Here is a 27,788-nt window from a genome sequence, read left to right on the forward strand (position 1 = left end):
TACAAGTTTGACAGAATTGCAACCTCGGTGGGTTACAGTCAACCTATTTGGATTCTTGCTGGTCAGCATTTAAAATGGGCTATTGTTTGTAACAATTGACCTTTTCTGAAATCACGCAATATTGAGTTATAAGTTGTCTTTAAATCTATTTCCGTACCAGGATCTTATCAATATGCAAGAAATTTTTGAGAGATTAGGTGCCAAAATACCCAGCACAATACTTGTATATTTTTAGCATCATACGGAACTCTAAAATCCCAGGAACTATGAACATTCTAGACCTTATGCAGTTTACTCCTTCAGTCTTTTCAAACATTGAAAGTAGGACCTATATGGTTATTTGTCTGTTCACTTTATGTTTATATCTCCCACATTTGTACCAATATACGTCAGGTTTGTGCAGCCATTAAATTTTGTTGGGATTTTTACCGAGTCTTATGGTGATTATTTAATGTTTACAAAATCTCGTTTTGTGACTTTAGAGGAAATCTCCGTTTTGAAAATCTGCATTGTGCAGAAGCACACGTCTTGAATGTCTCCAGACAAAAAAAGCCTTACAGTTAATTTAATGTTTGTACTGTGGGGTGCAACTTAACCAGGGAGGGCCTGACAAATAAATGGAAGGGGGCTATTAAATATTTTTAGTAAAATGTTGCTTTTGTCTTGTGCAGAACATGTAGATATGCTCTTTAATTTAGTAACTATTTTTTAAAAGGTAGTGATGCTTTGTTATGGGAGCTATAATAATTCATAATCATAAAATTTCTGAAATTGTAATTTTTTCCATATCTATTGGAATTTGTTTACCAGCTATTTTGTTTGAAGTGTGATTTTTTTTCCTTCTCTTTCCAACCTCTTGAAAAAAAAAGAAGTAGGTTTCTGCTAATGAATTCAGCAGACATCTAATATTTTATGTCTTTTGAGCTATGTAACTTAATATTTGGATACTTGATCATTTCTTTTATTATGTAATTGATAAAATGGTGATGTGTATTAATGTTAGTTCAACCATATATTTATACTGTCTGGGATGTGTGGTTATAGTTCTGTGGGAGAAATAATTTGTCAGTATTACACCAGCTTGTAAAAACCTGTGCAAATGCTTAAATATCTAAATAAATAATGAAATGCATTTATCATCAAAAAAAAAATTAGGGAAAGGGAAGCAGATGTGGCTCAACAATTGGGTTCCTGCCTATCACATAGGAGGTCTGTGGTTTAGGAGCCTGATGCCTCCTAAAGAAGACAGCGAGTTGGCCAAGAGGCAGGTGCAGCAAGCTGACACAACAAGATGGCCTAAGAAGAAAAACATAATGAGAGACACAACAAAGCAGGAAGCAGAGATTCCCAGTGCCTCCTAAAGAGGACAAACAGAATGGCAAACTGGCATGACAGACAGGCGTGGTGAGCTGATGGGACAAGATGATGCAATAAGAGACACAGGAGTAAAAACATAATGAGAGATACAACAAAGCAGGGAATGGAAGTGGCTTAATTAACAATTAGGAGCCTCCCTCCCATATTAAAGGCCCAGGGTTCAGTTCTCAGTGCCTCCTAAAGAAACAAAGAAGATGAACAGACACAGCAAGTGCAAACAACTAGGGGTGGGAAGAGATAAATAAATAAATCTTTTTTTTTTATTTAAATGAAGGTGAGATTATGACATTTCAAGATACACAAAAGCTGAGGGAGCTTGTTACCACTAGATAATTCCTACAAAAGATGCTTAAAAGTGTTCTCCAAGTTGAAAGGAAAGGACAAAGACAACATATTGAAGCTGCATGAAGAGAGAAAGATTGCTGGTAAGGGTAACAACTGGGGCAAATATAAATGGTTCATAACTCTACTTTTTATTTCTTATAAGATCTAAAAGGCAAATACATAAAATGTAACAACAAATCAATGGTTTTGAACTCATAATGTAAACATGTAATTTGTGACAAGAAAATTGAGGAGACAGAGGGGTGTTAAGTACATAGTTTGTATATAATATTGAAGTTAAGTTGGTACAGAGCAGATGAGATTGCTACAGATTTAGGCTGTTAAAATTAAGTCCCATGGTTACACAAGAAAATGACAGAGAATATGCAAGTTCATAGAGACAGAAATTAAGAGTAAAGATGGTCAGCGGTAGGCTGCAGGGGAAACGGAGTTAATGCAAAACAGGTATAAGGTTTCAGTTTGAAAAGACGGGAAAGTTTTAGATGGGAGGGCACAACAACATAGTGAATGTAATGCCACTGAATGGTATGCTTGGCAGTGGTTGAGATGGGAAGTTTTTGTTGTGTATATATTCCCACAATTAGAAAAAAGGAGCAATTAAAGAGACAATGAAAACTAAAGGCACTCCATGACCGTGAATGGGATCTAACAACAGAGGTGTGAATGCTCTAAAGGGCATTAATGGAACATATGAAAAATTGGAATATAGGCTATAAGCTTTCTATCAATGTTACATTTCTTGAACTTGATAACTGCACCTAAGGTAGACACATAAGTGAACGACCTTGTTCCTAGGAAATGAATATGGTAGTACTAAGTGTTCACAGAACATGATGTATATAATCTATACTCAAGAGGTCAGAAAATGGATTGGTAAATAGATAAAACAGATAGATACATGGATAGATTGATGGATAGAAGGAAGGATGGATGATTGGATGGATGGATAGAATTTATTTATCTATCTGTTAAAGCTCTTTAGAGCCACAGCATTGTGGCCTCAGTGACTATAATACAGAACAGGACATTTGTGGGAGGGGTGTGTTAGCAGTTGGTATCCTGGCTGCGGGTGATGCCCATTCCTCCGTTTGGAGCAGTAACTACCTAAAGAGTGCCTTATCAATTTAACTGTGGTGCCTACAAACACTTTTATAAACATCCGACCCTTGTTTATTGCCTCTGAGAAGTAGCAGGAAATTGTTAAGAGGCCAGTGGGCCAATTACTTTAACTACAACTCTCCAAAAAAAATCACTCTAAAAATTGCCCCCAGAGTTCCATTCCCTACTTGCATCAATTGTGGTGAGTAGGAACAATTAATCAAAAAGGGTATTTATTATATGGGAAAAGGGAAAGACCTGAAGAAGTTGTTAGTAAATTTGGAAGAATTCTGTGCAGGTGAGACAGACCTTGTAAAAAGACAGTCAAGGGAAGCGGCTGTGGCTAAATCAGATGAGCTCCCATCTACCATACGGGAGGCCCTCAGTTCGCTTCCCGAGGCCTCCTTGTGAAGACAGGCTCGCCCGCACGCTACGGAGCACTGCCCAGTCCACAGACACCGCAGAGAGCCGACTCAGCAAGGCGACGCAAGAAAAAGGGAGACAAGCGAGAACACAGACGAGCCCGCAGCGAATGGACAGAGAGTAGACAGCAAGCAAGCCACAAGGCGGGGAGGGGAAATAAATACAGACACAGAAGAATGTACAGTGAATGGACAAAGAGAGCAGACAGCATATACACACAAACAAAAGCCACACAGGTTGGGGGGATAATAATAAAAAGAAAAAAGACAGTCAAGTCTTCTGAAGAAGAAGTTAACTCTAAGTTAAACGATGGACTATAGCTAATAGTACAATTATAAAAATGTGCTTTCATCAATTTTAACAAATACAACATACTAATGCAGAGTGTTAATAATAGGGTAGTATATGGGAATACTGCAGTTTATACATGAGTGTTCTGTAAACCTACAACTTGTCTGAAAAAAAGTCTTAGTCAAAGATGTACTGCATATAACCCATTCCAGTTATCTTGTTAAGAGGATCCCATCCGATAGCAATGCTAAGAAAAACTATGAAATAAACAGTATGCAGAAGCTGAGCCACATATGCACTAAACATTGGGTGTTAGGAGAGAATTTGAGAAGGATTTAAGCCACCCTTATAAAATGACATGAAGGAAAAGAATATGATTTATGTATAAATGGGTTAAGCTTATACCAAGAACTTAAGAGAGCTTCTGGGAAATGCTGTCATGGGTGTCAAAAAATTACATATCCAAGTTGTCTTCCCTGTTATGTTTATTGACATCACTGCAGAGAAGTGGACTTTATCTTCTGGAAGATTATGTAAACAGTATTAGTCTGGAAAAATCCAGTGAGCGCTCTGCTTATATTATTTCATATACCCTTACCCTGATGGCCCTAGGGTTGAGTTAGCTAGCCGGTAAATAAGGAACAAGGAGCACTTTCCACTGGGATCTTTAGATGATGGTGTATTAGTTAGCCACAGGGGTGCTGATGCAAAAAAAAGGAAATTGGTTTGTTTTTATAAAGGGTATTTACGTGGGGTAGGAGGTTACAGATACTAGTCCATAAAGCATAAGTTACTTCCCTCACCAAAGTCTATTTGGAGCAAGATGGCTGCCAACATCTGTGAGGATTCAGGCTTCCTGGGTTCCTACGTTCCTGGGACTTGCTTTATTCTGGCTTCAAGGTTCCTTCCATCCTGGGGATGGCTTCTCTTTCCTCTGCGTGCTGACTTCCCAGGGCTCCAGTTTAAGTCTTCAGCATCAAAGTCCAAAATCAAAACTCTAACATTAAAAGCCCTCAACTTTGTTCTTCGCGGTGCCTTTTATCTGTGAGTCCCCACCCACCAAGGGGTGGGACTCAATGCCCTAATCATAACTCAATCACAGATCAGATTACAAGCATAATCTAGTATTTCTTTTTGGAATTCTTCAATTATATCAAACTGCTACAGATACTTTACTCCAGTTTTCTTTTCCACATAATCTTACATATTCTGCTTTCTATATTTGAATAATTCCTTAGTATTTGGTATGCCAGTGACATTCTTTCTTGTTTCCCTGTACTGCTGTTAATTTATTTCCACTCAAAAAACATATCTGCTAGAACTAAGAGTAGAATAACAAACAGACATCAGCACACTGATGTTCACAGCACCATTATTCACGATTGTCAAAAAACGGAAACAACCCAGGTGTCCATTAACTGTTGAATAGCTAAACTGTGGTGGATACACACAATGAAATATTATGCAGCGGTGAGAAAAAATGAAGCTGTGAAGCAAATGACATGGATGAATCTGGAGAACATTATGTTGAGTGAAGCAAGTCAGACACAAAAGGACAAATACCCTATGATTGTGCTGTTATTAACTAAATATATTATGTAGACTCGTGGAATTAATAATTAGAATACAGGTCACCAGAAAGTAGAATGAGGGCAGAGAATGGAAAGCTGAGGGTTAATCTGTGCAAAATTGGTTAAAAGGTTGTTTATTGGGGGAGAGTGTAAACTACAGAGTAATCTATAATCCATGCAGTGCAGCAGTGCACCAAAACGTATTCACCAAATGCAATGAATGTGCCACAATGATGAAAGAGGTTATTGATGTGGGAGGAGTGGGGTATATGGGAACCTCTTATATTTTTTTATTTTTATTTTTATTTTTTATTTTTAAAGATTTATTTATTTATTTCTCTCTCCTCCCCCCTCCACACCCCCACCCCGATTGTCTGTTCTCTGTGTCTATTTGCTGCGTCGTCTTCTTTGTCTGCTTCTGTGGTTGTCAGTGGCACGGGAATCTGTGTTTCTTTTTGTTGCGTCACCTTGTTGTGTCAACTCTCCGTGTGGGCAGAGCCATTCTTAGGCAGGCTGCACTTTCTTTCGCACTGGGCAGCTCTCCTTCGGGGCGCACTCCTTGTGCGTGGGACTCCCCTACATGGGGACACCCCTGTGTGGCAGGGCACTACTTGCGCGCATCAGCACTGTGCATGGGCCAGCTCCACATGGGTCAAGGAGGCCCGGGGTTTGAACCGCGGACCTCCCATGTGGTAGACAGACGCCCTAACAATTGGGCCAAGTCCACTTCCCTATTTTTTTAATGTAATATTTCTTGTGATCTATGTATCTTTAAAAAAAGGCAATTAAATAAAAAACATTTTTTTAAAAAAAGGTTGTATGTAAATCTTTGGAAATGAAGAGAAATGGTGAAAGCACATCGTAGTGTTTGTAACTAGGAGAGCTATCATTAATATATTGGTATAAAAGGCAAAGAGAAAGTCTAAGGTGACGTATATTACTAGAAGGAAAGCTAAAATTGTAACATGGAACTGTATAAGATAATGAAAACTCATGTAAAACACGAATATAGGTAACATTGCATATATGACTTTACAAAATATAAATACAAATATACTAGAGAGAAGGAAAAAGAATAGTAGCTATGTAAGGCAGGCAAGCATAGAGAGACTGAGAGGTGATGGGTTTTGTTTTTTATTATAATATTATTATTATTGGAATACTGAAGGTGCTCTAAAAATGATTGAGGTGATAAATTTACACCTATGTGATTGCACTGAATACTACTGATTGTATACTTTGGATGGATTTATACTTTATTAATATGTAAGAATAAAATTTATTTGTTAAATAAGATAAATAGAGAAAAATACTATGAAAAACACATAGCTGCTGGATTATTTTATGGGACTGGGGATGAAAGAATATTTGAACACATGTGCCTAGTATATCATTTTGATCTTGTACACTTCTATTGGTATTTTTGCAACCCATATGTAAGATTATCTTGTTTATTAAGAAATTAGCCCTATGTCTATCCCTACGAGAATTTGTTGATGGTGATTTTGACAGAAATGCATTAAAAGTTTTTATACTCAAATTTAACAGACTTTTACCTTAAGATCTCTGAGTTTTATATCACGGTTAGAAACCTCCCACTCTATTTTCTTCTAGTATACTAATTTCACGGGCTTTTAAAAACATATTTAGAGTCTGTGAAAGTGCAATGAAAGGAATCCATTTTTCCCCATATCAACTCTGTCATTAGACAATTATTCCTTCCATAATCCACCTTTGTTCCTAGTGATCTGAATTATCTTTATCATTTATTAAATCTCCAAATATTTCTAGATCTATCTCTGTATTATCTCTTCTACTTCATATAACCCTATGCTTAAATCTTTGCAAGTGTCAAATGTTTGCATAACTCAAACTTTTCTAACTAGGTAAGAAAAGTACATTCCCTTTCATTTTATTTATAGAATTTTAGTGATCATTCCTTCCTTCACATTTGTTTTCTCAGATAAACTATATAATTTTAATAAGTAGTAATGCAAATCCCACTGTGAATTTTCTCGAGCTACATTTAATTTTGGGCTAAATAACATTTTTACAAACATCTTACTACATAGTAAATGATTATTTTATGATATTCAGGAGTTTTATGAATTCCCTAATATAGTATTAACATATTTTATGCTTATTCCTACATATGCTATGCTTTTTCTTGCTGTTACAAATATGATCTTTCTACCCATTATATAATGTAGTTTTGGTTTATATAGGAAAACTACAAATTAGTGCATTTACTAAATTACATTTTTGTTTTTAATAATTCCTTAGTTAGGTCTTATGTTATGCCAGATACAAGATTATATGATCTGTATTAATGATTTTACCTTTTTTCCTCTATATTTCTAATTTATTTCTCTTTCATAATAGCTTTAAATAGCACCTACACACCCAAAAAAATAGTAGTAAATAATTACTAGAAAGCAATTCTTATCTTGTTACACAAACACACATTTATTTTAAGGAATTATTTATCCATTTCTGATTAATAATTTTTTATAGGAATGGATATTCCTATAAAAGCCTGAGATAGCCAGCAATTTGGTTATTTTTTTCTCCTTTACACATTAATTTACACATTAATTCTGACAACTATATGAACTAACTTTGTATTCCTGGAATGAGCCTCATTTGTAAGGCATATATTGTTCTTTTAATAAAATATAATGCTGGATTGCACTGGCTATATTTTCAAAGACAATTTTATCAGTATTACATTAGCTTACAGATTTGTTTTGTGACTTCACTGTCAGTTTTTTGTATCAACATTATGTCATCTCATGAATTTTGTAAGTATAAATTACATCTTTTATCTCTATGATCTAAGATAGTTTAAATAGCATTAATATTATCTGTACCTTGATAGTTTAAAGAGAATTCACCTATGAAGCCATATAGAAGGCATTCTGAATTAAGAGGTTGGACTAGGTAAGTGCTTTAAGAGTTTTATTCTTCCAACATTTTTTTTCCTGTTTAGATTTTCTATCTCCTTTTTAGTCTGTTTTAAATTTCTCTGAAAATCATCCAGTTCATCCAAATTTTCAAATTTATGGTATAGACTTGTGCAATATATCGTTCTTTCCATTTTTTCTGTGTCTTAAGTTATTTCCCATTCCTTATCCTTAATTTTGTATTTTTGGCTTTTTCCATTTCCTCAACTTTAGATTGACTTTTTACATTATCAAAGAAAAAGGTCTTAGATCAATTCACTTTCATTTTAATTCATCAATTAAATTTTATCTATCATTAATAATTATTTACTGTTGCTTTCCCTCTGCTGTAGATACTAGATTAAACCTGGAAAACATATAGGCTACAGATTTTCCTTGAAACATGATTTTAATTGTAGCTTATGGGTTTTTATTTTTACAATACTCTCAACTTATATTTTGATTTCTTCGATGATGAAAGAATTGTTTAGTAGAAAATTTTCTAATTGCTGGTGCTATTTTTGTACAGATAATTGCATCTCAACATTTGCTGGTAATGCAACTTGAACCAAAGTCAGTCTTACTCCATAGTTTGAGCTCTCAAACTATTGTCTCTTTTGTTTTTTGGTTTGTGTTTTATTAAATTTTTTTTTCATTCCCTTCCCACCCCTTTATCATTCATTTGGAAAATATATAAAATTGTCAAATTTTAATTCTATTGGTGTTGACTCTTTATGTTTAAAATCTATATTTAATGCCCTCTAAAATGTTGTTAACTGTAAGATGCACTGTTATTTTAAAATGGTTAAGAAAGAAAATAAGGTGTCAATTATAACTTTAAGTTACTACTGACTGAAAGACACATTCCAATTTCAGAAATGTTAAAAGAAAAAAATGTTTCTTAGAAATGAAATAATTAACTTTTCACATTTTTCCAAAAGTAAACTCCCTAGTAAAGGTGAAGGAATTAGCAGATTAATATGGCCTTCTCTCCCAACCAACTTCTCCCAAAGTAAAACTCATTTTGCTGACTCTCTCTGAACTTTTTGTCATACCTGATCAGTTCTAGTTTATATATCTTCTATTTAAAAATTCTAGCATTTTATCCCTTTTCCCTGGTCTATTTGATTCTGTATTTAATGTTCATCACCAATTCTTCTATATGGTAATTTTGCCATTTTTCCTTTCTTTGGATTTATCTCGTATAAAATTTTAGAAAGGTGTCTAAAGATAATAATTCCCTAAATTATTAAATAGTTAAGAACACTTTTCTTTGCTTTTTCCTGAGGATAATATCCTGACTGGGTAAATAATTTCTATGTCACATATTTTTTCCTTCAACATTCTATAGATACTGACGTATGAGGGAAAAAAAATGAGGCCAACTTGATTTTTAAAAACTTTTTAGGTGATTTTTTCCCCTTAGACTACAATACTTGTAGAATTTATTTATCTTAAATGTCACCAGGAGAAGTTTAAGTCTTTACTACTATTTTTCTGGATTTAGTAAACTCTTCCAATCTGTAGAATGAGGCATTTATTTCAAAGATAATTTTTTTCTATATATATATATATCAATTTCCACTAATAGTTTTTATCTTTCTCACTGTAGTTTGTGTGATTTTTCTCAGGTGTTACCTCTAAATCATTAAGTACACCTGCTACATTATTCACTCTATATCTTTCTGCATTTAATATTTAGTAACAGTTGCACTCATCCCCATCTGGCAGCTCTATTTTAACCCTATTTTGGACACCTGACCTCATCTCATAGAGCCTATGGTCACTTTTATTTCTTTAAGAGTGTTGAGAATGACTTTTTCTTAAAATGTTCTTCCGTTCCCTGGAATAAATCTTTCAAAAAATATTCCTCACCAGGGTGTTTGTTCCCATTTAATTTATTTTTGTTAGCATGCATACACAGGTCCCACATTGGATATTTTGAAATTATTATCATTTTTCTTTGAAGAGGGACAATTTGGCTGTATTTGCTATTTGCTATGATTAGTATGGTTGCATTTTCCTGCTTATCTGGAGCTTTTTAAAACATACTTTTATAAGTGGAGCTGGAAAGCTAGAAAGTGACTAGATAATTACATTTGTTCATTCCTTTTCAGATGTTCTAGAAAGGAGGGAGAGGTGGTTGTGGTGGCTTGGAGCTATGAACCCCAGAAAAACATGTTCTTACTCTTAATCCATTCCTGTGGGTATGAACACATTGTAAATAGAGCCTTTTGATGAAGTTACTGCTATTAAGTTGTGGCCCAACTGAATGACAGGTCTCAATCCGATTACAGGAGTCCTTTATAAGCAGAATGAAATTCAGACACAGAGGGAGAAAGCCACAGGAAGATGCCAGAAGTCAGTGGAACCCAGAGAAACAAAAGACACTGCCATGTGCATGGCCAAGGGACAGAAAAGCCAAGGACCAAGGATCTCTGGCAGCCAGCCCCAAAACAATAGCGGGAGAAAGCATCACCTGAATGATGCCTTGATTGTGGACTTCTCCTAGCCTTAAAACTATGAGCCAAAAGATTCCTGTTCTTTAAGTCAACCATTTGCATGGTATTTGAGTGCAAGGAAACTAAAACAGTGGTGCAGACGAGTTAATCTAGCTGAAAATGGCCTAAACTTAAATATATTTTCTCCAATGTATTTGTCCTTAGTTCATGCCAAGGACCATGGAGCAGTTTACTTAGACATTAGGCATTTTCCAAATGGAGCCAGAAGGACAATGGAAGGATTTTTCCTCATAAGGGTGTCAAGTAGAGAAAAACAGAGATAACAAGCATAACATGACCCCCTATCACACCCAGCTCCCCTGCCATTCTCCATTTTGAAGATCAAAAATTAGTTCCACTTTGCTATTTGCTATTTGCCATTCATGCCCCTAGTGCCCCTATTTCCAAGTTACATGTTATTTGTAACATTCTTCTGAATTTTCTCATTTACTTTGCAAAACCTACATCCTGCTTGAAATTGGGGTTAGATGTATCTGCATTTGGAATACAACTTTGATGTGAGTCGAATTTCATTAATATCTAGAAAACAGTCTTTGCAATAATATGAAACGGAGCTAAGGACACTCCTGAAGTTTCATTTGTAGTTGAATCTTACATCTCATTTTGGTTCTTTTTTTTTTTTCCCAGAGGTACTGGGAATTGAACCCTGCACCTTGTACATGGTAAGCAGGTGCTCAACCACTGAGCAATAGTCACTCCCCATCTATTTTTTGCTCTTTATATCCATTTCAGTAGACATCAGAGAAGACAATCAAGTCAATCAGTCATCTCTTCTGGAACTCTGAAATTTCAATTTTTACAAATATGTCACATGATTTCACACAAAAGTTAATGAAATCAAATTTAAGTAACAGGTATTTGTAATTTGTAGTAGTAATATTTCAGACGGATTTTACACTGAACTTAGGGTATTCTAAGCATTACTTAGTCCCTTTAAGAGATAAGCAAACAAAAGTGTTATCTTTAACTACATTTTGTTTGTTTTTTAATGACATTGTCAATATCCTAATAACTTTCTTGAAAATCATCATTGCAGTCACATATTCTATGTTTGCATTTGATGCCCAGAGATATTCTGGGCTCTTGCTAACAAATGAGCACCAACTGTTTTCAATAGACTATCACTGTCATTACCCAAAATGGAAAAGACAAAAACATGAAGACACTGGGAGATAAATGAAATATTTTTAAAGGTAACAATTACTTAGGATGATTAAAGAAGTTTTATTAAAGGCAAACAGTCCATATTAGGAGAGATGAATAAAGCACTTAGGACAAGTAATTTTATAAGATTTAACTATAAAGTAGTTTAATTTTTTTAGTAAACATATCAGAACTAAGATGACTTTAAGAGTTTATATAATACTACTACTCATTCTCAAAAATACTTTTGGAAGTCCTCTTTCAGAACAACTTTCATGGCCATTACTTTGGTTTCCTTCAGTAGCAGAAATTTTTCACACTGGGAACTTTTTTTTTAGGTTCAAATATTGAAGCAGTGATCCTCAACTGGGAGTGATTTTGTTCTCCATGAGACATTTGGCACTGTCAGGAACTATTTGTGGTTACAGTAATTTGTGGGGTGATACTAGCATGCAATGGTTAAAGGCCAGGGATGCTACTAAATATCGTGAGATGGCCCATAGCAACAAAGAATTATCCAGCCCCAAAGGTCAACAGTGCCAAGGCTGAGAAACCCTGATTAAGAGCCAAGACTGGGGCGGCGGACTTGGCCCAGTGGTTAGGATGTCCGTCTATCACATGGGAGGTCTGCGGTTCAAACCCTGGGCCTCCTTGACCCGTGTGCAGCTGGCCCATGCGCAGTGCTGATGTGCGCAGCAAGTGCCCTACCATGCAGGGGTGGCCCCCACGTAGGGGAGCCCCATGCGCAAGGAGTGCGCCCCGTAAGAAGAGCCGCCCAGCAAGAAAAAAAAATGCAACCTGCCCAGGAAAGGCGCCACACACACGGAGAACTGACACAACAAGATGATGCAACAAAAAGAAACACAGATTCCTGTGCCACTGACAACAATAGAAGCAAACAAAGAAGACGCAGCAAATAGACACAGGGAACAGACTACCGGGGGCGGGGGGGGGGGGGGGGGTTGATAAATAAATAAATAAATAAATCTTTAAAAAAAAAAGAGTCAAGACTGAGGAATAAGATGGGAGACTGCTTTAAGATGCCTTGCATCATATAGGCATTTAACAAATACTTCTAGGATGAGGAAATAATTAAGTTGGATGAGGAAGTTTGGGATAATAAGTGATAATTATTAAAGAAAAGAATCCCAAAGTACCTCTAAATATATTGTTTTGGGGGATTTTTTTTATAAACCTTTCCAAGACTATTTTGAATGAAAATATTTATTTGCAAGTGTAAGTCATTATACAATTGCTTTAAAAAGCATGAACAAATAACAGAAGACTACATTTATTGATCTTATTACTTGTAGAATTTTAGAAAAAAGTAAATATCTACTCTTGACGTAGGATTGGCCAAGATTACCTAGTTTTTTATAAAGTTGGTCTTTACTTCTAAATATATAGATGGAATAGATTTTTTTTTCCAGAGAGAAACAGAACAAGGGCTTTAACTCCCTACAAATACAGGGTGTTGCTACTCAGTTTATATCAAGAGCAAGAAAACAGTTGAAAATGATATTCCTGAAAAGAAGCAAAAGTTACAAGTTTGTGAACAAACATAACAGGTGAGCTGAACAAAGGATAAAAAGCCATTTTTTTAATACAAAAAAAGCAAAATTTCAAGTATTCTTCCATACGAAATGGCATTCCTGATGCAGAAGGCACAGGTGACGATGAGCACGAGTGTAAACAAAGCCAGGTAGAGCGGGTGCTCCCCAAGCTTCCTGGAACCCCAGCTGGAAGGACAGACGGCAGTGAGGCCAGCACCCCATGGGGATAGATGGGGGCCAGCGCAGGGAGGAACTGTCTGCACTCACCCACCCTGAGGGCATACTGCCTCTGATGCTTTAGTTCCTGGGAAACAGGAAAGGAACGAAAGGATGTGTAAGATATCCAAGAAAGGCTGGAGGCCGTGGGAAGCAGGCAGGACGACCTTCCATGGTGGTCTGTTAGGCCAAGGCTTCAGCATCAGCAGTAACCACCTTGCTGGATGCCAGGCACCTTGGCTTTCTGTGCTCTGTTCCAGACTGAGAATCTGCTGGTGGTTGATCAAGTCCCCATGAAGACGACAGTAAGAGATATGAATAACCCAACTTAAACTCTGATCTGAAAAGGAACTAAGCTATATAGTATCTTCCACTGTGCTATTCTGCCTCCTTTGCACTATACAATTTCTAAAGCTAGCAGTTTAGGACAATTTTATGATCTTTTTTTCCCCAATGGACATAAACAGATATTTATTGTTCCACATTATCTCAAATTTTAGTCAGCTTGTAAATTATGAATTATAGTATTTGCACAACTGCTTGTCATACTTAAATCTTATTAGAAAGTAAGCACCAAGACTATTAAAATAAAAATATATATATAATACTGTGGTTCTCCGTAGAGCAGAATATTCTGTACATCCTCTCGGCTGTAAATTTATGCCCCCTTTTCCTTCACAACAAATTGCTTCTGATAAACTTTCTTTTTTCTCCTATGGAACTTTCCTGGAAAAGAAATTTCTATTTTAACTACAGTTGCAGAAAAGGTAAAAGAGGAGACCAGCACCACAGCAGTCTTGGCGGGATACGGCTGCCTTCCTAATGGGAAGCACCCAGTCGCCAGAGCTCTTGTAGCCTTGACCAGCCTTGGGACAAACACTCAACTAGGAGACCGGCCTTGGGACAAGCACTCAACTAGGAAGAGGAGCTGCAGGCCACGCAGGGCCTCCAGGCAGGGCCCCAGGCCACCTGGAAAGACCTCACTCAGAGAGGAAAGCTGGACAAAAGGAAAATTTTAATCCAGAGTCCCTTAAGGAGGGAACTGCGAAATGCCCTTAGAATGTTTGTATTCAGTACTTAAGCCTTTGAAAAACTTCTGTCATTTAATCTTCAATACTCTGAAACCATTTCAGTGTTCCAAATGATGTTCAGTTCTTGAACCTTGTTTGTTCACACATGACTGAATTTCATCGCACAGTGCGCTTTTACCTGAGTCCAGTAATTGCAACCCCAGCAACAATCCGCATGGGATGTTATGGCCACTCAATTCAGAGGCAGGAATGTCCTGCCTATACTGGTAGGTCAGCTCCCCAAAGCTGCACAGGCCACAGCAGGAGCACAGCATGGTGTTCCCAGCCATTCTGGGATCAGACAATAAAAACACTCCCTTCTGAAGAGCCACGTGACTTTCCATCAACACATTTTTCCACTTCAAGCCCCCTGGTTGCCTGATAATTCTTAAGGATGCCTGACTTGTAGCTGTTGTTCTTCAACATGCCATCAAGACACTTGTCACTGAGGGTGAGCTCACAGAATGGGGCCAGGCAGCTAAAGCAGCACCTGTGGGGGCAGCCACAGTACAGGTGACAGAAGGACTGCAGGCAAACAGCACCCTGCTGCAGTGCAACAGACGGGCTCAGCTCAGGCTCGGCCACCTGGTCAGCAGAGGCTGGAAGCAACAGGTGCAGACACCTGTACTCCTCAGCAGCTGGAGAGAAGCTGGTGAGTTGATGGACTCCCTGGGCTTGCCACATTTCCAGCTCACCCTTGGACCCGGGGCAGGGAAGGGGTGACGCCACCTGCCTTCTGGACTCTGGACACTGTCCACACATGACGTATGGCTAGCTAACATCTGAGGAGTCACTTGCAAGACTGACAGCTCCAGCAGATCCGTGGAGCTTCCCTCTTTGTCAGAAAAAGACCTCCTAAGTTTTGGCTACAGCATGCCCTGAGTGATTTTAATCCTGACAACTATACTTTGCACATCTTCTTCAGTGCAACATTTGTCTGGTGTCCTGGGCAAGGTACACCTCCACCAGGGTCTTGAGGATGTGGTTCTTACAGATCTGCTCCACAGGATAGCAACACATCAGGAAACTGTAGATGTTGGAGAGGATGAGGAGAGACAGGAGTGCTTATTCACTGTCGGTGGGAATGTAGAATGGTACAGCCACTAGGGAGGACTGTTTGGCAGTTCCTAAGGAAGCTGAATACAGACATGCCATGTGACCCAGGAATACCCTTGCTACAGATATGCCCAGAAGAACTGAGGGCTGTGACACAAATAGACATCTGTACATGAATAGGCATCTGCATGCCAATGTTCATAGAGGCATTATTCACAATAGCCAAAAGCTGGAAACAACCCAGGTGTCCATCAATGGATGAATGGATAAACAAATTGTGGTGTATACACACAATGAAATATTACACAGCAGTAAGAATAAATGAAGTTGTGAAGTATATGACAACATGGATGATCCTGGAGGACATTATGTTGAGTGAAGTCAGCCAGGCACAAAAGGACAAATAATGTTATGATTGTGCTATTATGAACTAAATAGATTAGGTAAACTCATGGAATTAATATTTAGAATATAGGTCACCAGAAAATATAATGATGGTAGAGAATGGGAAGCTGATGGCTAACCGGTGCAGAGTTGATTAAAAGGTTGTTCGTAAATCTTTGGAAATGACAGGTTATGATGAGAATGCATTACTAGCAGAGTATGGGTATGACTGGTTGAAAGGGAAAGTCTAAGGACATGTATATTACAAGAAGGAAAGCTAAAAAATGTAACATGGGACTGTATAATATAGTGAAACCACACATAAAATACAAATATGTGCAATATTACATATAAGACTGTTTTTACAAAATATAAATACAAATAAATTAGAAGTAAACAGAATAGCAGCTATCTATGACTGGGCAAGCATAGAGAGATTTAGAGGTAAGATGAATTTTGTTTGTTTGGTTTTTGTTTTTTAGTATTATTATTATCACTGGAATAATAAAAATGCTCTAAAAATGACTGAAGCGATGAATGTATAACTATGTGATTATACCAAATACCATTGACTATATACTTTGGATGGATTTATGCTTTATTAATGTGTATCAATAAAATTGATGTTAAAACAAAAAGTTAGTGGTATTTCTATACATCAGAAATGGATAATCAGAAAGGAATCAAGAAAACAACCTGATTTGTAAGATTAAATTATCTAAGAATGAGTTTATCCAAGGATATAAAGGAGTTGTAAATGGAGAACTACAAATCATTACTCAAAGAAATTAAAGAAGACCTCAATAAATGGAAAGTTATTCCATGCTCATGGATTGGAAGCCTTAATATCATTAAAACGTCAATACTACTGAAGTGATGTACAGATTCAAAAAATCCCAATCAAAATTATAATAGGCTTCTTTGCAAAAATGTAAAAGCTAATCATCAAACTCATATGGAAGGAGAAGGGACCCAAATTAGTCAAAACCACCTTGAAAAAGAACAGAGTTGGAGGACTTACACTACCCAATTTCAAAACATATTTCAAAGCTACAGTCATCAAAACAGTGTGGAACTAGCACAAGGACAGACATACAGACTAACAGAATAGAAATGAATGTTCAGAAAGAAGCCCATGCATCAATGGGCAATTGACTTTTGACAAGGGTGTTATGCCTAACCAATGGGGAAAGAATAGTCTCTTCAACAAACGGGGTGGGAAAAACTGAATATCCACATGCAAAAGAATGAAAGTGGACCACTACCTCACACCATATACAAAAATCCACTCAAAATGGATAAATGACCCAAATAGAAGAACTAAAACTATAAAACTCTTAGAAGAAAACACAGAAAAATACTTTCAGGATTTTGTATCAGGCAATGGATTCACAGACTTTAACCAAAAGCAAGAAGACATAAAAGAAAGAAATGGATAAATTGAATTTGTCAGAATTTCAAACTTTTGCACATAAAAGGACATTATTAAGAAAGTGAAAAGACAACCTACAAAATGAGAGAAAATGTTTAAAAACCATATTTGTTAAGAGTAAGAGTAAGCGCTGAGCCAGGTCTGAAGAACTGTTGCCCAATTCAACAGTGCCAGCATTCCAACTTTGTTAAACCTACCATCTTAAATGGACTTTCCTGTGGTGGTACCCTTTTAAGAGGCAGATGAAAGCTACTACATCAGTTTGCACATTCTAATCACTTTCCTGTATCACAAGAGAGATTTTCCCTTATATCATAGTCCTAGAGTATGCAGCTGGTAAAACCAGAGGCTATGTCCAGTATTACTGCTTAAGAGACATTCTTCATCTACCAGTGTTGTACATGTATGAAAATGGTGTACTGCATACTTTAACATGCCCCATAAACTTTGTATTGGAGGGTACAATAACGTAAATCCTAAGAGCACCACTATTTTAGCTTAATAAAAGAAAGTCCAAAGAGCTCCTATATAGACTACTCCAGATAACTTCGCTTCTTTGATACTTGTAGTTTATTGTAAGTTTTTTTAAGAAATTCAAGGTCATTATCATTGTATTGTACAAAATAAGCACTTTTTGATTAACGCAGCTATACAGTTTTTTTAATTTTTGAAAAACCTGAGGAGACAGTGATCTTGTCTTTAAAATTTGATAGTCCTTTCAGTAAAATGTCTTAAAGACATTGCCTTTAATATCTGTTGGGAAGGAAATGTCCAGACTTTTCAAATCTCCTATTATATGTATTCCTTTTTTGTTTACATAGGGAACAATGTTTATAGTTGTGTGTACAGTGGGGTCTACACCAAGAAGTGTGTGTGTATTTTCAAACAATTTTTTAATGACTTAACAATTTTTGGAAATCATTTTCAGGCGTCTGCAGCTGTAGATTCTCATTGTGAATCCCTGGCTTGCTCATGCATAAGTGTATTTGCAATATCATATATACAGGTTTAGTACTTTTGCCTGCTAGTGATTGTTTCACATGTGTAACATTTTGGCTGAGATGTTAAATGGTGGATGAGTATTGTTGAAGTGGATGTGGGAAGTAATTTTAATCATGTATAATTGGTCACAAGGCCTAAGTTACAGTAACTATTGCTGTTTTATTTAACAATGCCTTGTTGCTTTGTATGCATTAACGTTTGGGTGTAAAGATTGGGTGTCTATCCAACAGGGAGCCACAATATTTAAACTGACCAACCTAATGTTACAACTACTTTGAGGTGGCCAAATGTAAACTAAAAGCCTTAAGTGTGCAATATTGTATAATTTAGCATCAATAGTTCAATAAATTTGGATTGTCATGTTAAAAAAAAAGAGTACGATATTAAGAATATATAAAAAACTGGGTGGCTAATGGCTCCTTCGTGGGTTGCCACCACCACCATCTACAGCTGTTGAAAGAAAATGGTGGGTCAGAACAGCACCACTGCTACCACTGTGGGCAGGGCTCTCAATCAGGTACTATATTTACTTTGCAAGGAGACAGAGTGACCCCAATTTCAAGAACAGGCTGCAAGGGCAAAGAAAGCAGCAGAAACTTGCGAAGGAGAGAGCTGGGCTTTCCAAAATCCTGTGCTCATGGTTATTTTTAATGACTACATAGGTTTCTCTACTTGTTAAATGTTCTGTGGCATGTTAGATAAATTGATTACCTGATCTTAAAGATGTCCAAGGTGTTCATAAATTCTTACTTGAATAAATAAACCCTGGTGAAGAGTTACTAGCTCAAGGTGAAAATGAGAAGGGTGTGGACCATTTGACAAATACAATTGCTATATGTGGAGAGCCATAGCAGTTCCTGCAAGTTTTACAGCAAACTCTTCTACCACAGTGTTCCAGATGCTTCTGACTAAGCTCCCAAAAACTAGTCAGAACTATAAGTGCTCAGAAACTTGATGAAGATGATGTGGAATGAAAAACAAATGTTAGCATAATAAAATCTCAGTTTAAAATATTCAAAAAATTCTTAAATTGGAAGAGGAACAGTTCTGGGATAATAAGGGCAAATATGCTTGATATGGACTGTGTACCACAGTGAAATCTAGCAACGTTAATTTTTACATTGTGTAGATCCATTTGTCTGTTTTATTTATTTTCCCCAGTGAAAAGTGTATTTGGATAAGGGCTTGTCATTTTATAAATATTCTATGGCTACTGAAAATTGAGAAAAAAAGAATAAAAAAAAACCTATGTGTATTAGTGAGCCCATGGGGTGCTGATACAAAATACTAGAAATCTGTTGGTTTTTATAAAGGGTATTTATTTGGGGTAGAAGCTTACAGCTACCAAGCCATAAAGCACAAGTTACTTCCCTCACCAAAGTCTGTTGCCAACTGTTGGAGCAAGATGGTTGCCAATGTCTGCAAGGGTTCAGGCTTCCTCTTTCTCTTAAGGCTCTGTGGCTCCAGCTTCTTTCAATATCAGCTGAAGGCTGGGATAAGTCTCCTCTCTCCCAGGGCTCATTTCTATCCAGGCTCACCTGCTCTGCTCTCTCCACAACTCCAGATGGAGACTACCCGGCTAACGGCTCATCTCTCTTCCTGGGGCCTCTGCCATGTCTAATGGAGCATCCTCTCCTTCCTCACGTATCTGTTTCTCTATGGGTTTACTTTCTGGGGTTCCAATAACAAAACCCTAATCTCCTTTCTCTGTGGTGGGTTTCTCTGTGATATGGTCCAATCAAAGCCTTAATCATTATTTAATGAAGTAAAAGTGAAACCTCTGTGAATCCAATCCAATCTAATATGCCCAGAGGAACAGACCAGTTCACAAACATAATCCAGTATCTATTTTTGGAATTCAAAAACAGTATCAAACTGCTATACTACTATAACTCAATAACAAAACAAAACAAACAAAAATTACAGTTTAAAAATGAGGAAAGGACTTGAATAGACATTTCTTCTAAGAAGATATATACATGGTCAATAACCACATGAAAAGAAGCTCAACATAATCAGCAATTAGGGAAATACAAATCAAAACCACAATGAGATATTACTTCACATCCACTAGAATGGCTATTATTTTAAAAATAGAAAATAACAAATATTGGTGAAGATGTAAAGAAACAGAAACCCTTGCACATTGTTAGTAGAAATGTAAAATGGTGCAGACACTGCAGAAAACAGTCTGGTAGTTCCTCACAGTTAAGTATAGAATTACTTACAGTGGAGGGGCATGACAGTGGTAGAATGATAGTGTTGGGTTGGGTGGTGCTGGTTTGTCAGGGAGGTGAGGTGAGATGGGTAGGTTGGACTGTCCATAGAACTAAGGAGAGGGTTAGGGGAGGGAGGAGTGAACATTGGGGACTGATGGGTACATGGTTGAAACTACAATGTTAGGAATGCTCTTTTGGCAATATGGCAAGTGAGGGTTGCTGGTTTGGGTTGTTGGATGTGGGAGACATAAGGAATAGGGTGCACCTGGGGCAGGCTTCTAGGGAGTCTCTGGGAGTTTATCTTGCCATAGTGTGTTATATCAGTGGGTGGAGACCCACATAATGAGCTGCAGGGTGGTGGACTCCCATCTTGGGGAGGCCTGCTATTTTCTCAAACAGAGAGGCAGGAGTCTCTTGAGAGCATGGGCAGTGCCTAATGGGGAAGGCAGATCAGTGTGTCAAGCCCTCAGTGTTGAAAGACAACTATGAATCTTGTCCTTCAAGGAGTGAAGTCTAGTGGTTGCCGTGAGTCCCAAGGGGAGAGGGAGGGAAGACTAGAACAGATGGAACGAGGGCATTTTGGGGGAGATGGAAGTGTTCTACATGACCTTGCTATGATGGATACCACATTGAATTGCATCAAAGTTTATAAAAGTGTATGATCTAAAATGTAAACCATAATGTAAACATTTACCATGGTTGGTAGCTAAATTTCAATATTTGTACATCAGCAACAGAACAAACGTTCCATCCACCTATAAACTGTTAATAATACAGGACAGGGGAAAATGGGGAGGATGTTGGATATATGGGAGTCCCTGTATTCAGTATATGACTTTTCTGTAACCTAAAACTTTTTTGAAGATTAAAAAAAATTATAACACTGGGAGAATAAATGGAAAAAAGTCACTGTACATATAGGAAACAGATCTTACACTGATGAGAGGCAAAACGTCAAAAAATATTTTTAAAATATTTTTTTCATTATTTTTTATTATGCCAAATTCTTTTTTAAATTTTAATTGAAAATTTTTTTAAAATTTTATTTCTTAATTTAAAAATTAGCCTTATTATTTCATTTTCTTATTAATCATGTTTGCCTATTTTATTGGCTTCATTTCTGAAGAAGTTTTGGATCACAGAAGAGTTACAACTGAGGCAGGGGAGGATCACTGGAGCAGGGTACCAATAACAAGAGATACATGGGAGGAAGCTCAGCTGCGCATACATATAAGGCATATAAATGTGTTCAAATGTTCATGGGGCATTGTCCCAGTGTGTGGAGATGCACACAATAACCAAAGGGATATCAAATCCTCATCCTGGGGAGCTCTGCCACATTCTTTAATGGGTCAGCAGGAATCCCCAGAGTACAGGGGCAATGACTAGTGAAGGAGAATGGTCCACTGATGGGTCCTCGATAGTGATGTCTGTGCATATGAACCTTTACTCCTGAAATTGATACTTACCCTAATATTAGAGGGTGCCTAAGAGTTGCCTCCTGGGAGCCTCCTTGTCACTCAAATGTGGCCTCTTTCTAAGCCAAACTCAGCATATAAATACATGACATTCCCCCCAGTGTGGAATATGACTCCCAGGTATGAGCCTCCCTAACACTGAGGGATTACTACCAAGCACCAAATAGCAATGAAACTGGAAAAAGCCTGGACCAAAAGGGGGGAAAGGTAAAGACAAGTTTATATGGCTAAGAGACCTTACAATTCATTGGTCTCATCCAGGACAACTAACATGGAGGTAATGATGGACAACTACCATACCAAGGAACCAACGGAGTCCATAACCTCAAGCAAGAGAGTCCCATCCACCAGCCACATGGGATCGAAGCCTCCTCTCAATTAGTGATTGAGTGGACATCGCCATCCCAGAATCCTCAGGATTAGGGAATGAACTATGAACCAAAATAGACTTACTAGTGTTCCAATATAGACTTATTGTGATTGTAGCAATGGAAGAAATTATATCATTGATGTGGAGGCAGTGGCCACTGGAGGTTCTAAGGGCATGGAGAGGAAAAAACAAGTGTAATATGGGAGCATTTTGGGGGCTTGGGAATTGTCCTGAATGATACTGCAACAACAGATACAGGTCATTATAAATCTCGTCATAACCCACAGAATTGGGTGAGAGAAGGCATAAACTACAATGTAAACTTTAATCCACACTTAGTGGCAATGCTCCAAAATGTGTTTATCAATTGCAATGAATGTACCTTACTAATGAAAGATGTTGTTAATGTGGGAAAATGTGTGGGATATGGGAAGTGGGGCATTTGGGAATCCCCTATATTTTTTATGTGACATTTGTATAAGCTAAGCATATATATTTTTAAAGTATAGAATTACTACATGACCCACCAATACCACTTCTAGCTATATACCCAACAGAATTGAAAACAGGGACTCCAACAAATATTTTCACACTGATGGTTATAGCCATTGATATCACAACTGCCAAAAGATGGAAGTAACGCAAATGTCCATCTACAGGTGAATGAATAAACAAAATGTTTATGTATATATACAATGGAATATCATTCAGCAATAAAAAGGAATAACGTTCTGATATGCTACAACATGGATGAACCTTGAAGACATCATGTTGAGTGAAATTAGCCAAACACAGATGGACAGATATTGTATAATTTCAATTCTATGAAATAACTAGAACATGAAAATTCATAGGGACCTAAAGTAGATTACAGGTTACTGAAGGTGGGGAGGAGGGGGAATGTGCAGTTAATGCTTAATGGTTTCTGTTTGGGATGATGGAACAGTTTTGGTAATGGCAGAACAACATGAATATAATTAATAACTAATTGCATACCTGATAGTAGATAAAATGGAGAATTTTATTTTGTACATGTTGCAAAATTTTGAGGGAAAAAACAACTGAGCTGCGAATAATGCCAAACCTGCCAATGAGAAATACAAGACATTGTGCACTAAAAAGTATATACTTGGGAGTCAGAGATTTGAGATTGATTTTTGGTCCAGTATTTCATGGCGATAGGAACATAAGTCAAGGTACTTAACCAAACGGGTCCTATGTTTCCCCACTGTAAAGTGAAAATACTAAAATCTACCTTATTTGATATTGTGCTATTATCACCAATTATAATAGAGACCAAAAGATCTGTGATCTTTGATGTTACTATTGTAATTATTTTGAGGCACCATGAACTGTGACCATATAAGGTAAAGTTAACTCATAAATGTGTGTGTTCTGACTGCTCCACCGACCGGCCATTCCCCAGTCTCTCTCCCTCTCTCAAGCATCCTTACTTCCTGAGGCACAAAAATATTGAAATTATGCAAATTAATAACCCTACAATGACTTCTAAGTGTTAAAATGAAAGAAAGAGTCACAAGTTTCTCACTTTAAATGAAAAGTTAGAGTGATTAATCTTGGTGAGGATGGCATGTCGAAAACCAAGATAGGCCGAAAGATAGGCCTCTTGTGTCAAACAGTGAACCAGGTTGAGAATGCAAAGGAAAAGTTCTTGAAGGTAATTAAAAGTGCTACTCCAGTGAACACACAAATGATAAGAAAGCAAAACAGCCTTCTTGCTAATATGGAGAATGTTTTAATAGTCTGGATAGAAGATCAAACCAGCTACAACATTTGTTTACATCAAAGTCTAATCCAGAGCCCTAACTCTCTTCAATTCTGTTTAAGCTGAGAAAAGTGAGGAAGCTGCAGAAGAAAAGCTGGAAGCTAGTAGAGATTGGGTTCATGAGGTTTAAGGAAAGAAGCAATCTCCATAATACAAAAGTGTAAGATGGAGCACCAAGTGATATAGAAGCTGCAGCAAGTTATCCAGAAGATTGATCTAAGATAATTGATAAAGGTGGCTATACTAAACAATAGATTTCAAATGTAGACATAATAGCCTTCTATTGGAAGTAGATGCCATCTAGGATTTCACAGCTAGAGAGAAGTCAATGCCTGACTTCAAAGCTTCAGAGGACAGATTAACTCTCTTGTTAGGAGCTATGGCAGCTGGAGACTTTTAAGTTGAAACCAATGCATATTTACTATGCTCAAAATACTAAGGCCCTTAAGAATTATGCTAAATCTACTATGTTGTGCCATTAAACGGAACAACAAAGCTTGGATGATAGCACATCTGTTTACAACATGATGTACTGAATATTTTAAGCCCACTGTTGAGAACTGCTGTTCAGGAGAGAAAAAAAAAGATTCCTTTCAAAATATTACTGCTCACTGACAATGCACCTGGTCATCCAAGAGCTCTGACAGAGAGGGAGCACAGAATGAATGTTGTTTTCTTGCCTGCTAACACAACATCTATTCTACAGCCCATGGATCAAGGAATCATTTCCTCTTTCAAGTCTTATTATTTAAGAAATACATTTTGTAAGGATATAGCAGCCATAGATAGTGATTACTCTGACAGATCTAGGCAAAGCAACTGGAAAACCTTCTGGAAAGGATTCACCATTCTAGATGTCATTAAGAACATCCATGTTTCCTGGGAGGAAGTCAAAATATCAACATTAACAGGGGTTTGAAGACATTGATTTCATCCCTGATGGATGACTTTAAGGGGCTCAAGATTTCAGTGTAGGAAGTAATTGTAGATGTGGTGGTATATAGCAAGAGAACTAGAATTAGAAGTGGAGCCTGAAGATGTGACTGAACTGCTGCAATCTCATGATAAAATTTTAATGGATTTGGAGTTGCTTCTTATGCATGAGCCAAAGAAAGTAGTTTCTTGAAATAGGATCTATTCCTGGGGAAGATGCTGTGAACATTGTTGAAATGACAACAAAGGACTTAGGATATGACAAAAACTTAGTTGATAAAACAGCAGCAGCAAGGTTTGGAAAGGATTGACTCCAATTTTGAAGTAAGTTCTACTGTGGGTAATATCCTATCAAACAGCATGGCATGCTACAGAAAAATGTTTCATGAAAGCAAGAGTCAATTGATGCAGCAAATTTCACTGTTGTCTTATTTTAAGAAATTGCCACAGCCACGTCAACCTTTAGCAACCACCATCCTGGTCAGTCTGTAGTCATCAACATTGAAGCCTGGCATGTTATAATGCTCATGCTCATTAGATTCAGTCTCTCCCCTCCGCTTGGGAGCCAGGTTCCATCACGTAAAGGGATAAACAAAAAACACTGGAAAGAACACCATGGGCCACTGCTAAGGGAAAGGGAAACCCTAAAGATAGATCACAATTAAAAATCCCCTCAGGAAATGATATTTCACATTTCATTTAGCACTGACAAGGCAGCATTATCAATACCATTTTTCTAATAATCTCAAAATAATTGATGTTGCATATATATTTATATATATGAAAGATTCTTAAGGTTTAATAATACCTATTATATTATGTAAGTTTTAATAATATTATCTTCTATACATATGAGAGATAATATTTATCAAAAACACACTAGGGGTGGCGGACTTGGCCCGGTGGTTAGGGCGTCCGTCTACCACATGGGAGGTCCGCGGTTCAAACCCTGGGCCTCCCTGACCCGTGTGGAGCTGGCCCACGCACAGTGCTGATGCGTGCAAGGAGAGTCGTGCCACACAGAGGTGTCCCCCGCATAGGGGAGCCCCACGTGCAAGGAGTGCACCCCGTAAGTGCAGCCTGCCCAGGAATGGTGCCACACACATGGAGAGCTGACACAACAAGATGATGCAACAAAAAGAAACAACAGATTCCCATGCCGCCAACAACAGAAACGGACAAAGAAGATGATGCAGCAAATAGACACAGAGAACAGACAACCGGGGTGGGGGGTGGGGGGGAAGGGGAGAGAAATAAATAAATAAATCTTTTAAAAACAAACAAAAAACATACTATGTGCTAAGCACTGTTCTCACTGAATATAAAGGTGTTTTGATTTTAGGATAGTCTTGAATACTCATTCTTTAAATGAAATTCTTCTAGGTCTACAAGTATTAATGAGAACATAGCTGTAATCTAGACGAATATAACTTCATATAAATATTTCCCCTCCAATCTACTAGTTAATATCATGAATGCTTCAAGTTATTTTAATAGTTGAACCATAAAGCAAAGTACATGATATACATATAATTAAAGAATACAAAGCTTTTAGAAACCAAGACTACTCATACCAAGAGTATAGAATGGACATCCCCATCTTCCTAGGGAAGAAAACAGAGGGACTGAGAATCACAAGTGTGGTATGGAGAAATAGTAACATGAGCAACTTGATATGACCAAAAGTGCAGTTCTTCTAGGGATAAAAAAAGTTTAATTTCGAAAATTTTATTTACAAATGTATGTTTCTCCAACCATAATTTTATCATAAAAAATTCCATTAACAGAGTGAAAAGGCAAGCCAAAGTAGAAGAAAAGATCTGCAAAACATATATTCTATAAAGGACTCATAAGTAGACCAATAGTTCTCAAAATGTGGTCTGCTGAGAGACTCACAGATCCTTTCATGGGGCCACATCAATACAATTTCATTGCAATGCTAAGATGTGATGTCTTTTCCACTGTGTGATTTGTCTTTTTCATTGTGCTGACATTTGTACTGATGGTGCACAATCAATGGAGGATAAAACTACTGGTGCATGAATGAAAATGGCTAAGATATCAAACTGTACTAGTAATCATTGTTCTTCACTGCCAGACATTTACAATAAAACAAATGTCACTTTCATGTAGGAATGTACTTGATGAAGCAGTAAAAATTATTCATTTTATTAAATCTTAATCCTCGAGTACATGTCTTTTTTTTTTTTTCTTGATGTACTGGACCAGGGATTGAACCACGACCTTGTATATGGGAAGCTGGTGCTCAACCACTGAGCCATATCAGCTCCCCTTGAGTTGGCTTTTTCATTTGTTTTTAGAAGGCACTGGGGACCAAACCCGGAACCTCCCATGTGGGAAGCAGGTAGTTAATTGCTTGAGCCATATCCACTCCCCTCTTTTTAATATCTGTGTGATAATCTGGCAAGTGTGCATAAAAAAGTTACCCTATACCAAATATGATGATTGTCTCAAGGAAAAGTATTTGTGTGACTGAGTTGCAAACTGAACTAACCCTTTTTATCCTGAAACACCATTTTTTTTTGAAAGAATAGTTGAAAGACAAACTATGTTTAT

The 27,788-nt window shown here is 37.2% G+C and overlaps 1 protein-coding gene and 1 pseudogene across 3 annotated transcripts in view; both read right to left on the bottom strand.

Annotated features, from left to right (window-relative positions):
- EXOC6B (exocyst complex component 6B) overlaps positions 1-27,788 on the bottom strand; it is a 748,241-nt gene that overhangs the window by 231,050 nt on the left and 489,403 nt on the right. The window lies entirely within an intron of this gene.
- Positions 14,630-15,571, bottom strand: LOC139436801 (E3 ubiquitin-protein ligase CHFR pseudogene; annotated as a pseudogene).

Source organism: Dasypus novemcinctus, chromosome 17 (assembly GCF_030445035.2).
Source record: "Dasypus novemcinctus isolate mDasNov1 chromosome 17, mDasNov1.1.hap2, whole genome shotgun sequence".
NCBI lineage: Eukaryota > Metazoa > Chordata > Mammalia > Cingulata > Dasypodidae > Dasypus > Dasypus novemcinctus.